Source organism: Elaeis guineensis, chromosome 9 (assembly GCF_000442705.2).
Source record: "Elaeis guineensis isolate ETL-2024a chromosome 9, EG11, whole genome shotgun sequence".
Taxonomy (NCBI): domain Eukaryota; kingdom Viridiplantae; phylum Streptophyta; class Magnoliopsida; order Arecales; family Arecaceae; genus Elaeis; species Elaeis guineensis.
In genome coordinates this window covers 13,584,236-13,598,008 of record NC_026001.2, presented here as the reverse complement: position 1 = coordinate 13,598,008, position 13,773 = coordinate 13,584,236, and the positions used below count along the sequence as shown (strand labels likewise).

The window sequence follows — 13,773 nt, the reverse complement described above, 5'->3', positions numbered from 1 at the left end:
ATTAAATAATTAGAAAAGTGTTAAGATTGGTGGGGGTCTCCATTGCTTTTCTTAGATACCAATAAAATTGGCCAGGCTAGCAACGAACCAAATAAATAACACCGTACTTGAAACACTCTTTAGACACCAATTGATTAATCGATTCAAGAAAATAGGTCAGCTACTAGTTCACAACACTATGACTTAAATATAATTTTTATGAGAATTTTAATGGTCTCAAGCATATCCTTATTCAATCAATCACAATGATACACTATTATAGTTGTATCTTATCATATCTCTAAGATATGAAAACATAATCATACAATATGATTATAACTAACATCTCAATTATATCACACATACATGAAGTTCTAATAATATGCATGAATACAAAATACTCTTTTCTGGTTCTTCTTCTTGGGACATCACAGTGGCACCCCGATACGCCATAAGAGTATCCATGAATAGAAAAGACTAAAGACCCTACTTGCTTTTATGACAGACGCCTGGTGATGAACCCAATTAAGTACTAAGCTACTAAGAAAGTTTTATGCATACATCATGCATTTTATATTATGTATCTAAAATATATCTCTAAGACATGTTATGATTTGGATATTCAATTGGGTTCAACTCTTGACCCGACTTGAATCAAACCAAAAATCATGCTTGACCATAATCAAGATAATAATTTAATCTTTGATTATATAGATCAACCTGGTTCTAATACCATTATTGGGTTTCGATGGCACAGTGAAAGGATTAGGTATTTAAAATTTTTATTCAAAATATTGATGCACCGAAAATCCTAATGTCCAGAAATCTTTGACTATAATAATCAAAGTACTATAAACTAAACTTGGATAAGAAGTATACTATAGCACTAATCTTATTTTATGAGACATCCAAGTGTCCATCCTTCAATGGTGATTCACACAGAAATTGAATCAAAGATAGCTCTCCTTCTCCTTGCTTCAAGAGTTCTAGCCCCTAGAACTCGACTAACCTCATACCGATCAGGTTTCTTCAAGAATCTGACTCTATCCTCTCAGAACCTCCTCTAGACTTTTGATTCTCTTTCTTTAGGACTCTCACAATTTTGTTAGTATCAGATAAGACTTTGTCTTAAATCTCAAAGCTTGTCCTAAAAGTTGTAAGAAAGAAGGGAGAGCAACCGGAGAGAAATTAAAATCCTATCTAAATGCCTCGGACACCCAATGCCCAGGCCCTTTCATAGCCACCAGAGGGACACCAAAAGAGAGGGATATGCCTCATCCAAGAGCCTATCTAATCTGATTATCAGAGATAAGAGTTTTTTCAAGCAGAAGCACTCTTATCAATGATACATCAATCAGCACCCTTATCTTCACGTGCGACCAGAGAAGGATGTTTTTGCATCCCTTCTCAAATTAGAAAAATCCACAAAAATTTTGTAGATAGAGATTCAATCCTGATCTCAGATCATCTAACAAGAAGATCAAAAAATCTATGAAGAGATATTATCTTGCATCCTTTCATGCGAAGTCTGATCACCACGCATGCGCACATGAGGAAGATTCCAGCATCCGTTTGGCCATCTGATAAGTCTGAAAAAATTTAAAAAATTATCAAAAATAACTTATCAAATATAAAATATTATTATAAAAATTATTCTAATTTGAAAGCATTTGATTAGGAGAAGGACTCTCCAAATTGTGAAGAGATCGACACTTCTGTGTGCATGCACGAGACATCCTTCTCTTTTTCAATTTTTCTCTACCCCAAAAATTCTAAAAAAATATATCTCATACTTTGAGATGTGCATCAGAGGATGGAGGATGATGTGGGCTGCCTTACACACCTTAGTCCCATGCAAAAATATTTTCTCTTCTACTCACGCCAGCACTTGCATGCAAACAGTTTTTGTGCCAAGAGTCCTCAATTTGGACTCTTCATATTTTGGCATTAACATGGATTAGATGCCTCATTTCGGACTGCTTCTAGGTGTACGATCTGATCCAAATGCTTATCCAATTGGGCTAGCTAATTAGCAAGGGATGAGATCAAATTGATCTCCAAAAGAGCAAGATTTCCATATATGCTAGCATGCTTACGAAATCCTGATTGAATCCAAAATTCTAATCAATTTTTTTAAAAGATCTTTGGCAATTTTTATATATTTATGATCTATTGGATTCTACATCTAGCCAGTAATAGGTCTAAAGTACAAATTGACCTAATTTGATTAGGTTTCAATCTAATGATTAAGATCTAATCGAGCTAATCTGAGTTCAATAATTAGAATCCTTTCTAATTGATGATCGAATTAAATTATTTAATTTATAAAAAATTATAAATCAAAATTGACGTCTATAAAAATTAGATAAAAATTTTATATTATTTTTAAAATTTTTAAAAAAAATTAATAAATTAAAATTGAGTTGCTAGGTTCCGCGTTGCAAATCCACCGGCTCCTACAAGATTCGGCATGGTTCAACTAATTATAATATCTATAGCTGTACCTTGCACTGCATCAAAAGTTAATTTTTGATTTACATTCAAAGAGTTTATATATTTCTGAAGTCAGAAGACAGGGATAGTCCGCATTTTGAGTGGTACGGTAGTACCCTCTATGTAGTGTTCGAGTAGAAATAATTAAATATAATTAAAAAAAATCTAGTCTAAACTAATATTGAACATATGCAATTCTCCTAAAAGTTAGGAGATAATATGGTCTCTTTTTTGGTTAAAGATAATGTGGCCATCTTCGATCCATCTGAATTGCTAGATTCTTGTTACATTCTATGTCATTAAGATTCCTTTCTCCGGATACATAAATATTATACAAAACATACCATGATATCTCCTAACATGGATATATTTTTTCATTTAAACTTGATAACTGGTAATCTACTGTTACTAAAAAATTAAATTTCAGGCAAATAAATGATGACAGACATTAATTTATATAAAGAAATACTCAGAAAACCAAATAAAAGTTACATATATAGCATCCATATTTAATTAGAAATGCATGGAATTGTTGACAACCTCATCCAAACATCATTGGGTGCTACCATGCAAAGCTTAAAGTAGTAGATGACTTCTAGCATTTATCTATTCCAAGGTTGCATGGCTTGCCCATAACTCCTCACCTGCCCTTTTCAGAGGTGCATGTTAGCCATTAAATGCGCCTCTGACATGCCATCATCAATCCCCATGCACATGGGGCTTGGGGCTAGGTTAGTTTGGTAATGATAGGGCACATGATCACTCCTTTAATGTCTGCTTGCTTTCTCTGCATCTAAGAAATTGTCAAACAATTTTAGAGTAATAAAAAAGATTCAAGCTAAGCCTTAAAACTCTGAAGCCTTCTTTATTGAATTCATCAAGAGTGGAGAGGGATAAGGAAAGAAAAATATTGCTCATCACCTACGTGTCTAATAATATTAGCTGGGAGTTTCTTGTTTCATGCCATTCCACATTGCTGCAGTGTAACCATGGTAACTTAACCAATGTAGTTGTGTATTCTCTAAGTGGCCCTGAATGCTTTTAGATGTATCTTGTCATGGGGCTCTGTGCCACCTTCTCCTACGTTGAAGAAGAGTAGTTTGTTTCACATGCCTTCTTCATTAATTTTCATTATAAGCCAAGCAGTCGCCACAAAAAGGGCAACCTATTGACCAATGGTTAGCTAGTAGTCATTTTGTGCAATACTGCAATGGATACAAATGAGGACAGGTTGCATATTTGAAAAGAACTATTCCCTTTTATTTGCATGAATCTATTGTTGGATCGTGTAACGACCGCTTTGAGTTTTATGCAGAGATTTAGAATGCTTTGAAATATGTACAAAATGCAATACAATAATTGATCTCATGAATGAAGATCAATCATTCTTTCATGGGAAAGAAACAGCTGAAACCTACAAATGGACACTCTATTTAGAGATCCACTTGAAGGCTCAAGAGACTAATTTTACATAATAGTAATGTCAAAGTAAATATGTGAAATTTAAAAATTAGTTAAATACTAAATGGATGAGGTACAACTATATACATATTTTTTTTCTTTTTCTTTTCTTTCTGAGCAACCATAAAGGATGCAAAAATGACAATATCAAATTAATAACATTTATTATAATTTACTTAGGAGTAACTTAAGATGGGGTTACTTCATCTCTTCCCCAGAAAAAGAAAAAAAAATGAAGAGTCAAATAAGCGTATATGATGATGTTTTTTGTTAGCCATGTGCATGCCAAGCCAGTACGGTCATGGACGGCTCCTTGGCATTGCTTCTAAGTTTAACGTTCCTGCATTACTTCTAAATTCAATGTTCTTTGGCAACAATAAGGGCCAAAACCACCCTCCATTTCCTTAGGCGACGTCCATACTCCTTCCCAAACCCTTGACCTCCCACAAGACTACCATTATTTATATATATCATGCTCCAACATCTAAGCTAAGATGATGATAACAAGGATCACTTCTTTTTCATTCTCCACTTAAATTGAAACATAAAACCATCATCATATGCTTATAAATAACTCCCCAAACATCCCAACTCCTCCATCAAATCCTTCCTCATCACAATCACCCTTATTTCCTCTCTCCCTCTCTCTCTATCCCTCCGTATAAACCTGCTTACGTACCTTAGTGCAATGGCACTACCCAAGAGCTTTCTCCTCACCTCTCTCTTCATCTCCTCCTTCACAATAGCAATGGCAGGCTACAACATCGTAGACTTTGGTGCCAAATCCGATGGCCGAACCGACTCGGCCAAGGCATTCCTCAGTGCATGGAATGCTGCATGCAAAGCTAATAAACCTGCGATGGTCTACGTGCCGCCCGGCAGGTTCTTTCTGAGCCAGGCTGATGTCTCTGGCCCATGCAACAACAAAGCGATCAGAATCTTCATCCATGGTACCCTCATTGCACCCTCCAGTTATAGCTCATCATACACATTGTGGATTAGGTTTAAGTATGTCGAAGGTCTGTCCATCTACGGCGGGACACTCGATGGCCAAGGACAAGCTTTATGGGCATGCAAGATGGTCGGCGGCAACTGCCCTGTCGGCGCGACGGTAAGTGAAGTTTAGATAGCTGACTTTGGAGAATGATGGCAAATTTACAGCACAAAGTCTATTAGATGTTACATATGATGGCGCAAATAAACTCGGTCCAAAACTATATACTAGAATGTGAGCCACTAGTGTATCAGCTTATAATTCACCAACTTTGTGAAGAATTTATTTCATTGATAACAAGAAGAAAACTTGATTGTGAACTATAGATTATGGGTAAACTAATAATGATCATTGGCTACATATGCTTACAAATCTTTGGGTGTCCTTAATTGGTGAGAATTGCTATTGTATTGATGCAGTCACTGACAATTAGCCAAGGCAAGAATGTTTTGATCAGTGGCATAAAAATTCAGAACAGCCAGAACTTTCAGATGTCAATTTTTGGCAGCACCGGCGTGACGGTTGAACGTGCAACGATCACCGCCCCAGATGAAAGCCCCAACACCGATGGCATCCATGTCCAGATGTCGAGCTTCATCACCATTAAGGATAGCACCATGAGGACTGGTGATGACTGCATTTCCATGGGAGCGGGGTCTACCAATGTCTGGATTGAGAAAATTAACTGCGGTCCTGGTCATGGCATCAGGTGAGGATCATTGTACTAGTTGGGTCATGATTGAATGATACAAACTTTCGACGAATTCAATTAATGGATTGTGTTTGTGCAATGCAGCATTGGAAGCTTGGGCTTTCAGGGGATGATGAAGGAGTGCAGAATATAACAGTGAGGTCGGCGATATTCACCGGGACACAGAACGGGCTAAGGGTCAAGACATGGGCAAAGCCCTACAAAGGATTTGTGAAGGGTGTCACGTTCCAGAATGCCGTAATGAAGAATGTTCAGAATCCGATCATCATCGACCAGAACTACTGCCCTAGCAACAACAATTGCCCGAACCAGGTAACAAGAAAACTAGCACCAATTGTTACCTATAACAAATAGTGACCAAAACAGGCTAGTGTAATTCAAAATTACAAACAAATGATCATTTGGTTATTGTTGCAGAGCTCGGGAATCAAGATCAGTCAGGTGAAGTTCAATAATGTTCAGGGGTCATCTGCAACGCCAGTGGCAGTGAAATTTGATTGTAGTCAGAGCAATCCATGCACAGGAATGGAGTTGAAGGATATAAAACTCAAGTATCAGAACAAGAGGGCACAGGCCTTCTGTAAGAATGCAAGGGGAACTGCCATGGGAATTGTCGAGCCGCCGAGTTGCCTCTGAGTAGCTGGTGCATATCCTTCAGCTTACTACAAGGGAATTTGCCAAGTCCATGACAATGGATTAATGCATACATATATATACATATGCATACATATATGTGTACAATATACATTTATATACATATGTTGCTATTCTTACTTCTATATACAAGCTGTCTCCGGTTGGCCAGCCTGAGAGCTGGACAGAATCTGAGAAATTAGTTGGAATGCTGGAGGGCCTTGTTTTGTGGACCTTGAGCAAGATTTATCTTGTACAAGCCTGATGGGGCAAGATTGTTGGAATTATGGTATTACTTTTTGTGATACATATTTCATCTGAACCATGTTCTTGGATTTGCTCGACAAGCTCAACCGAATTATGATGGCTATTAACTTGAATTCGCCAGCAAGTTGGATTATGATATTTGACTGATCCACTTGAAGTTTCGTTCTGTCTTGTTATTTTGGACCTTTAGGATTTGAATCCAACACCATCCAACCTCTACATGGCAAGCAATTTCTCATCTTGAGAGACTCTGATTGCCATGTAGATTTAGAGCATTAAGATCTTGCAATTTGTTTATTTCTCTACTATGTCGATGTTAATGAGAAAGTGCACTTAGTTCTTGGGTAAAGAAATCAGCATGTTGATCTTGGTGCACGGATCACCTATGTATTTATTTCAGCGAGCTGGGATGAGTGATGAGCAAAGACTTTAAAAAAAGAAACAAACCCAGCCAGTCATCAATCTTACCTTGTAGGGAATCTTAGACAGAGATCTCCATCGAGCCAATCAAGTAAAAAGGACAGAGATCTCCATTTTTTTTTTTTTTTTTCTGAAGTGTGAGTGGAGGAAGTGAGACACATCCCCCAATTTATTTAAACAAATTAGTAGTTTGGACTATGTCCATAAGATGGTGGGATAAATAGTGCTCAAGGCCCAGACCTTAAGGCCAATCCCAAATGATTACTAGAATGAAACAATGAATGAATGAAGTCAATCTTCATTCTAGTGATCCTTGGATAAGAGATCTCCATCTACCATTCAACACAAGGAGGCTATTTTGATCAGAAAAAATGAAAAATGTTCTCTTTTCTCAAAGGAAAAAGAAGCTTTTTTCCAGTATTTATATTAGTATTTGTTGAGATCACGTGCACCGGATTGGATCGACCTAGACTTTTGATCTAAAGTCTAATCTCTTTGAGACAATTCACCAAACACATTGCAGGCATAAATAAACAAAGACAAAGAAACCAAGATTTACGTGGTTCGGCACAAGAGGCCTACATCCACGGGGAGGAGGAGCAATCCACTATAAATTCGTCCCGAAAAATAGATACAATATGAGGTATAAAATACCCTTAACCGAAGCCAACAAGAAGGCAACAGAGTATCGAAAAGAAGGCAACAAAGATCCAATCGGATCTACCAATCTCAGCCTCGGCAATAGATCAAGGTAAGATAATACCTGAGGTGAAGATACCTTTCTCAATCCTCGATAAAAAATCAAGATGAATACCTCCTTACCAACCGAAGAAGCGTTCGGTCATCAGCACAGGGCATCCGTGAAATCGAGAAGGAAGAAGACAGGTAGAACACCAACAGAACACCAACAGAACACCAGCGGGAGAAGGCCAAAAAGAACACCAGCGGGAGAAAGCCAGGAAGAACACCAGTGGGAGAATACCAGCCCGCACAAGAACACCAGGAACCACCACCGCGCACTTGCACACACCAAAGAAGGATGCCGCGGCCTCCTTTTAAAGAAAAAACAAACTCCTCGAAATAGAGGTTCACCCGAATAAGAATTCTAAACTGTCACGGGAGATAAACAAGGAAAGAGTATATATTTAAAATCATTTTGCAGAAAATCCTTAATCTCTTTATAATTTTGGAGCAATATATAACAATCCTCCTTCTTGCGACAAATATTGTACCTTTTATATCAGATGTGGATTAAAAAAAAAAAAACTTTTATAACCTCCTCCTCACCACAAGCCTTGCAGGGCATTACCAAATGCTTATACCAATCAAGTTCAGAAAATTCCTGAATTTAATTGTAGGGATTGGTTTAGTGAACATGTCAGCCGGATTATGGGCAGTGTAAATTTTTTGAAGCCTAACATCACCTTTCTCTACCAGATCTCTGATGAAGTGATACCTGACATCTATATGTTTTGTTCGTTCGTGATACCTCTGGTCTCTGGCAAGGTGCAAAGCACTCTGACTGTCACAATGAATGTCCAAACAATCCTGTTCGAGACCCAAATCCTGTACCAACCCTTTTAGCCAAATAGCTTCCTTTGCTGCCTCTGTCAATGCCATATATTCTGCTTCAGTGGTAGATAAAGCAACTGTAGACTGCAAAGTAGCCTTCCAACTTACTGCACATTCAGAAAGAATAAACACATATCCGATCAAAGATCTTCTCCTGTCCAAGTCACAAGCATAATCTGAATCACAAAATCCTGTAACTATGCAATTACTCTATGCAGTAAATATCAATCCCAATTTAGAAGTGCCTTTTAGATATCTAAGTATCCATTTCACAGCTGATCAGTGAGCCTTTCTAGGCTTATCCATGTATCTGCTTACAACGCTTACTGCCTGTGAAATATCAGGTCGAGTGCAGACCATCGTGTACATGATGCTGTCAACTGTGCTCGCATATGACACTCTAGACATATATCTCTCCTCATCCTCAGTCTAAGGAGAGTCTCTGGCAGAAAGTCTAAAATGACTGGCAAAGGGGATAGTGACAGGCTTAACTGTAGACATACCAAATCTGTCCAAGACTTTTTCAATATAACTATGCTGAGTAAAAAAAAATCTATCTAACTGTCTATCACGAATAATCTCCATCCTAAGTATCTTCTTTGCCGGTCCAAGGTCCTTCATATCAAATGCAGTACTGAGTTCGGCTTTCAGTTTCTGGATGATTGACATGTCCTTGGCTGCAATTAACATATCATCCATATATAATAACAAATAACAAAAGGATCCATCTGAAAGCTGCTGGTGATATACACAACTGTCATATGGAGATCTACTATATCCATGATCGACCATAAATCTGTCAAATTTACGGTACCACTGTCTTGGAGACTGCTTGAGACCATATAATGATCTCTTGAGTAAGCATACATGATCTTCTTTATTTTGAACCTCAAAATCAGGTGGTTGTTGCATATAGATCTGTTCCTCTAAATCACCGTGAAGAAAAGCTGTCTTAACATCTAGTTGTTCCAGCTCTAAATTTTGAGAAACAACAAAAGCAAGTAACACACAGATAGAAGAATGTTTGACTACAGGAGAAAATACCTCCTTGTAATCAATACCCTCCCGTTGACTGTATCCCTTTGCTACTAACCTGGCCTTATATCTAAAATCTTGAGGAGTGGTTCCTTCTTTCCTTTTGAAGATCCATTTGCAGCCAATTGCCTTCTCACCTTTTGATAATTTGACTAACTCTCAAGTCTGATTCTTTTCTAAAGACTGAAGTTCTTCAACCATAGTCATGGTCCATTTATCAGCCCGTGAACTACTAATAGCCTCCTGATATGTGGTCGGCTCATCACCAATGGTGTCTACAACACTCGGAGCATAATAGACTAACTCAGCACAAGCAGAATCCTCAAAGCCATACCTTTGAGGTGCTCTGATCTGACGCCTGAGTCTTCGAGTGGCAATACTATCAATCTGATCCTGACCTTGTAATGTCACCTCCTCCTGAGTCTGAATCTGTACATCTGTCTGTTATTGTTGTTCATTGTAAGTATCTTCACTTGACTGCTGCTGCTGTGATTTAACAGTCTGATCAATATCTACAACAGTCCTATCCTGCTGACCCCGATCCTGATCTCCTTGAGAAGAATTAGGCTGTAGCTGCCTTGAAGCAGTGGCTGTCTCATAAAATGTCACATCCCTGCTGACTAGAAATCCTTGAGATTCAGGCTCTATGCACCATAATCTATAGCCCTTTACCCCATATGCATATCCTATAAATATGCACTTTTTAGCCCGGGGGTCCAACTTTCCATCACTTACATGTGCATAAGCTGGACACCCAAAGATTCTGAGTACTGAATAGTCGCAGGTCTTTCTGTCCACATCTCTTCCAGAGTCTTCATGCTTAATGCTGATGTTGGAGATCGATTTATAATATAGCAGGCTGTGTGAGCGGCCTTTGCCCAAAAATCTCTACTTAATCCAGAACTAGATAGCATAGATCTGACTCTCTCTAATAGTGTGCGGTTCATGCGTTCTGCCACACCATTTTGTTGAGATGTACTCACTGTTGTTCTATGTTTAATAATACCTTCTGACTTGCAAAAGTTATCAAATTCTGTAGAACAAAATTCTAAACCATTATCAGTCCGAAAAGTTTTCACCTTCCTTTCAGTTTGCCTCTCGACCATAGACTTCCACCATTTGAATGTTTCAAATACATCACTCTTATTTTTAATGGTGTATATCCAGACTTTTCAAGAGTAATCATCAATAAAAGTAAGTATATATCTTGATCCACCCTTGGATATAATTGGGGCAGGTCCCCATAGGTCAGAATGAATATAGTCTAATATACCAGTTGTCCTATGCACGCCTGTAGTGAAGCTGACTCTGTGTTGTTTTTCAAATATACAGTACTCACAAAATCCAAGTGCACCAATCTTCTGACCACTCAGCAGACCACGTCTGCTCAGCTCCTGTAGACCTATGTCTGAAATGTGTCCTAATCTCTAGTGCCATAAATGTGTCAACTGCTCAATAGAAGATTGTACTGCTGATGTCTGACCAACAACTGTACTGCCATCCAGGTAGTAAAGGGTGCAACTTAATTTATCTCTCAATAAAGTTAATACCCCTTTATTGATAGTTATAGATCCTCTACCCCATCTGCCCTCATATCCTGCTCTGTCAAAGGCATGTATTGAGAGAAGGTTCCTTTTTAATTTAGGAACATATCTGACATCATCCAATATCACCATGGTATTTGAATTAGATTTAATTTGTATCGTTCCAATACCTTCTATATTACAGATACCATCATCTCCAAAAAGAACAGTACCACCTTCACAAGATCTAAAGGAAGAGAACCATTCCTTGTGAGGTGTCATGTGGAAGGATGCTCCAGAATCCACGATCCAAGTGTCAACATGACTAACACTGCAGGCAGCTGTAAACACTGCATCATCTGGTATACTGCTATGACTTCCTGAAGAAACTGCAATTGATGTTGTATCAGAGATTGTTCCTTTATCTTTTTGTTCCTTCTCCCTTTTAAATTGTCGAAATCTACATTCAGATTTTCAGTGGCCTGGCTTTTTGCAATAGTGACAAATATCTGATCTTTTGGACCTAGACTTTGATCTATTTTTGGATTTACTTCTACCCTGTCCCTCCTTTTTCTGTTCATCTCTACCTCTAACAATAGGACCTTGAGCTGGAGTCTGAGCCTGATGCTAAAGCTGTACTTTTAATCTAAGTTCATTGGATAACAAGGTAGCTTATACTTCTTCAAGACTTATTGTTTCTCTTCCATAAAGCATGGTAGTGGTAATATGCTCAAAGGACTTAGGCAAAGAGTAAATTAGAATCAAAGCCTTATCTTCTTCATCTACATCGACACCAACATTTACTAGATCAAACAGGAGCTTATTATACTCATCCAAGTGATCCTTAAGTGAAGTTCCTTCTGTCATGCAAAATGTGTGTAATTTTTCCTTCAAATATAATCTATTAGTCAGGGATTTTGCCATATATAAACTGTCTAGTTTTTCTCATACACTTTTGGCTGTATCTAGTTCCATAACATTACATAGGACTTTATCACTTAAATCTAAAAACAAGGTTCCTAAGGCTCTCTCGTTAATTTCTTCTTTAGCAGCCTCATTATCTCCCGGGATTAAATCCATACCCTTAAGGGCTTTTGCAACATCTTCTTTAACCAACAAATATTTCATCCTTACCTTCCATAGTGAAAAGTCTCCCGTGCCATCAAAGACGGCCACTTCATGCCTGATAGTGGTAGAGTGAGAGACAAACGCCGGATCATTAGCCATTGAAAAACTTTGTTTCTTGTCACTAGCCATCCAAGTGCTCTGATACCAATTGTTGAGATCATGCGCACCGGATTGGATCGACCTAGGCTTTTGATCTAAAGTCTAATCTCTTTGAGACAATTCACCAAACACATTGCAGGCATAAATAAACAAAGACAAAGAAACCAAGATTTACGTGATTCAGCACAAGAGGCCTGCATCCACAGGGAGGAGGAGCAATCCACTATAAATCCGTCCCCAAAAATAGGTACAATATAAGGTATAAAATACCCTTAACCGAAGCCAACAAGAAGGCAACAGAGTATCGAAAAGAAGGCAACAAAGATCCAATCAGATCTACCAATCTCAGCCTCAGCAATAGATCAAGATAAGATAATACCTGAGGTGAAGATACCTTTCTCAATCCTCGGCAAAAAATCAAGATGAATACCTCCTTACCAACCGAAGAAGCGTTCGGTCATCAGCACAGGACATCCGTGAAACCGAGAAGGAAGAAGACAGGTAGAACACTAACAGAACACCATCGGAAGAAGGCCAGGAAGAACACCAGCGGGAGAAAGCCAGGAAGAACACCAGCGGGAGAAAGCCAGGAAGAATACCAGCGGGAGAATACCAGCCTGCACAAGAACATCAGGAACCACCACCCGCACTCGCACATACCAAAGAAGGATGCCGCGGCCTCCTTTTAAAGAAAAAACAAACTCCTCGAAATAGAGGTTCACCCGAATAAGAATTCTAAACTGTCACGGGAGATAAATAAGAAAAAAGTAAATATTTAAAACCATTTTGTAGAAAATTCTTGATCTCTTTATAATTTTGGAGCAATATATAATAGTATTAAATATAAATAGGTGGACTGAGAGTGCCGATTGTTGATACCGGATACTTCAGCATATTTTAATCCAGCTGGATCATCTTATACATGAGATATATGTCTTCCAAATCTATTCCAGTGCATAGATCAAGAAGTGGAATAACTTGCTACCGATTGAAGCTAATTTACCCGTTCTAATGACTCATGTAGGCGACTATACCTTAGGGGGAAAAAAAAAAAAAGAGAGGAGGATCCTTAAGCCATTAACCATTGTAAAATGGTATACATATCCACATCTTTATGTATTTAAGTACTGCAAAACCAAGCAAAATTTATGTAACAAAACCCATCTCAAGAGTCCCCATAAAGGACCGTCCAAGTAGTAAACCAAATGTACCTCAAGCTCATGCCCTGAAACTTTTCAGTGGAAACGTGGTCAAGGTGGAGAGCAGCAACGCGGAAGGTCACCATGTACATAACAATCGATAAAATTTTGCACTACAATTACTTCAGAAGTACAAGAAACCGTACCGGTCAAACCACCACTCTATTTTAATCACTATTTGATTAAAATGATAGAATCTCTAAATGCTCTTACTTGCTTAAGAATTTAGATTGAAACCAATAATCCATGGGAACCACA

The 13,773-nt window shown here is 38.2% G+C and overlaps 1 pseudogene; it reads left to right on the top strand.

Annotated features, from left to right (window-relative positions):
- The first annotated feature begins 4,551 nt into the window (after nucleotides 1-4,551).
- LOC105051509 (polygalacturonase-like) lies at nucleotides 4,552-6,420 on the top strand (annotated as a pseudogene).
- The last annotated feature ends 7,353 nt before the right edge of the window (nucleotides 6,421-13,773 follow it).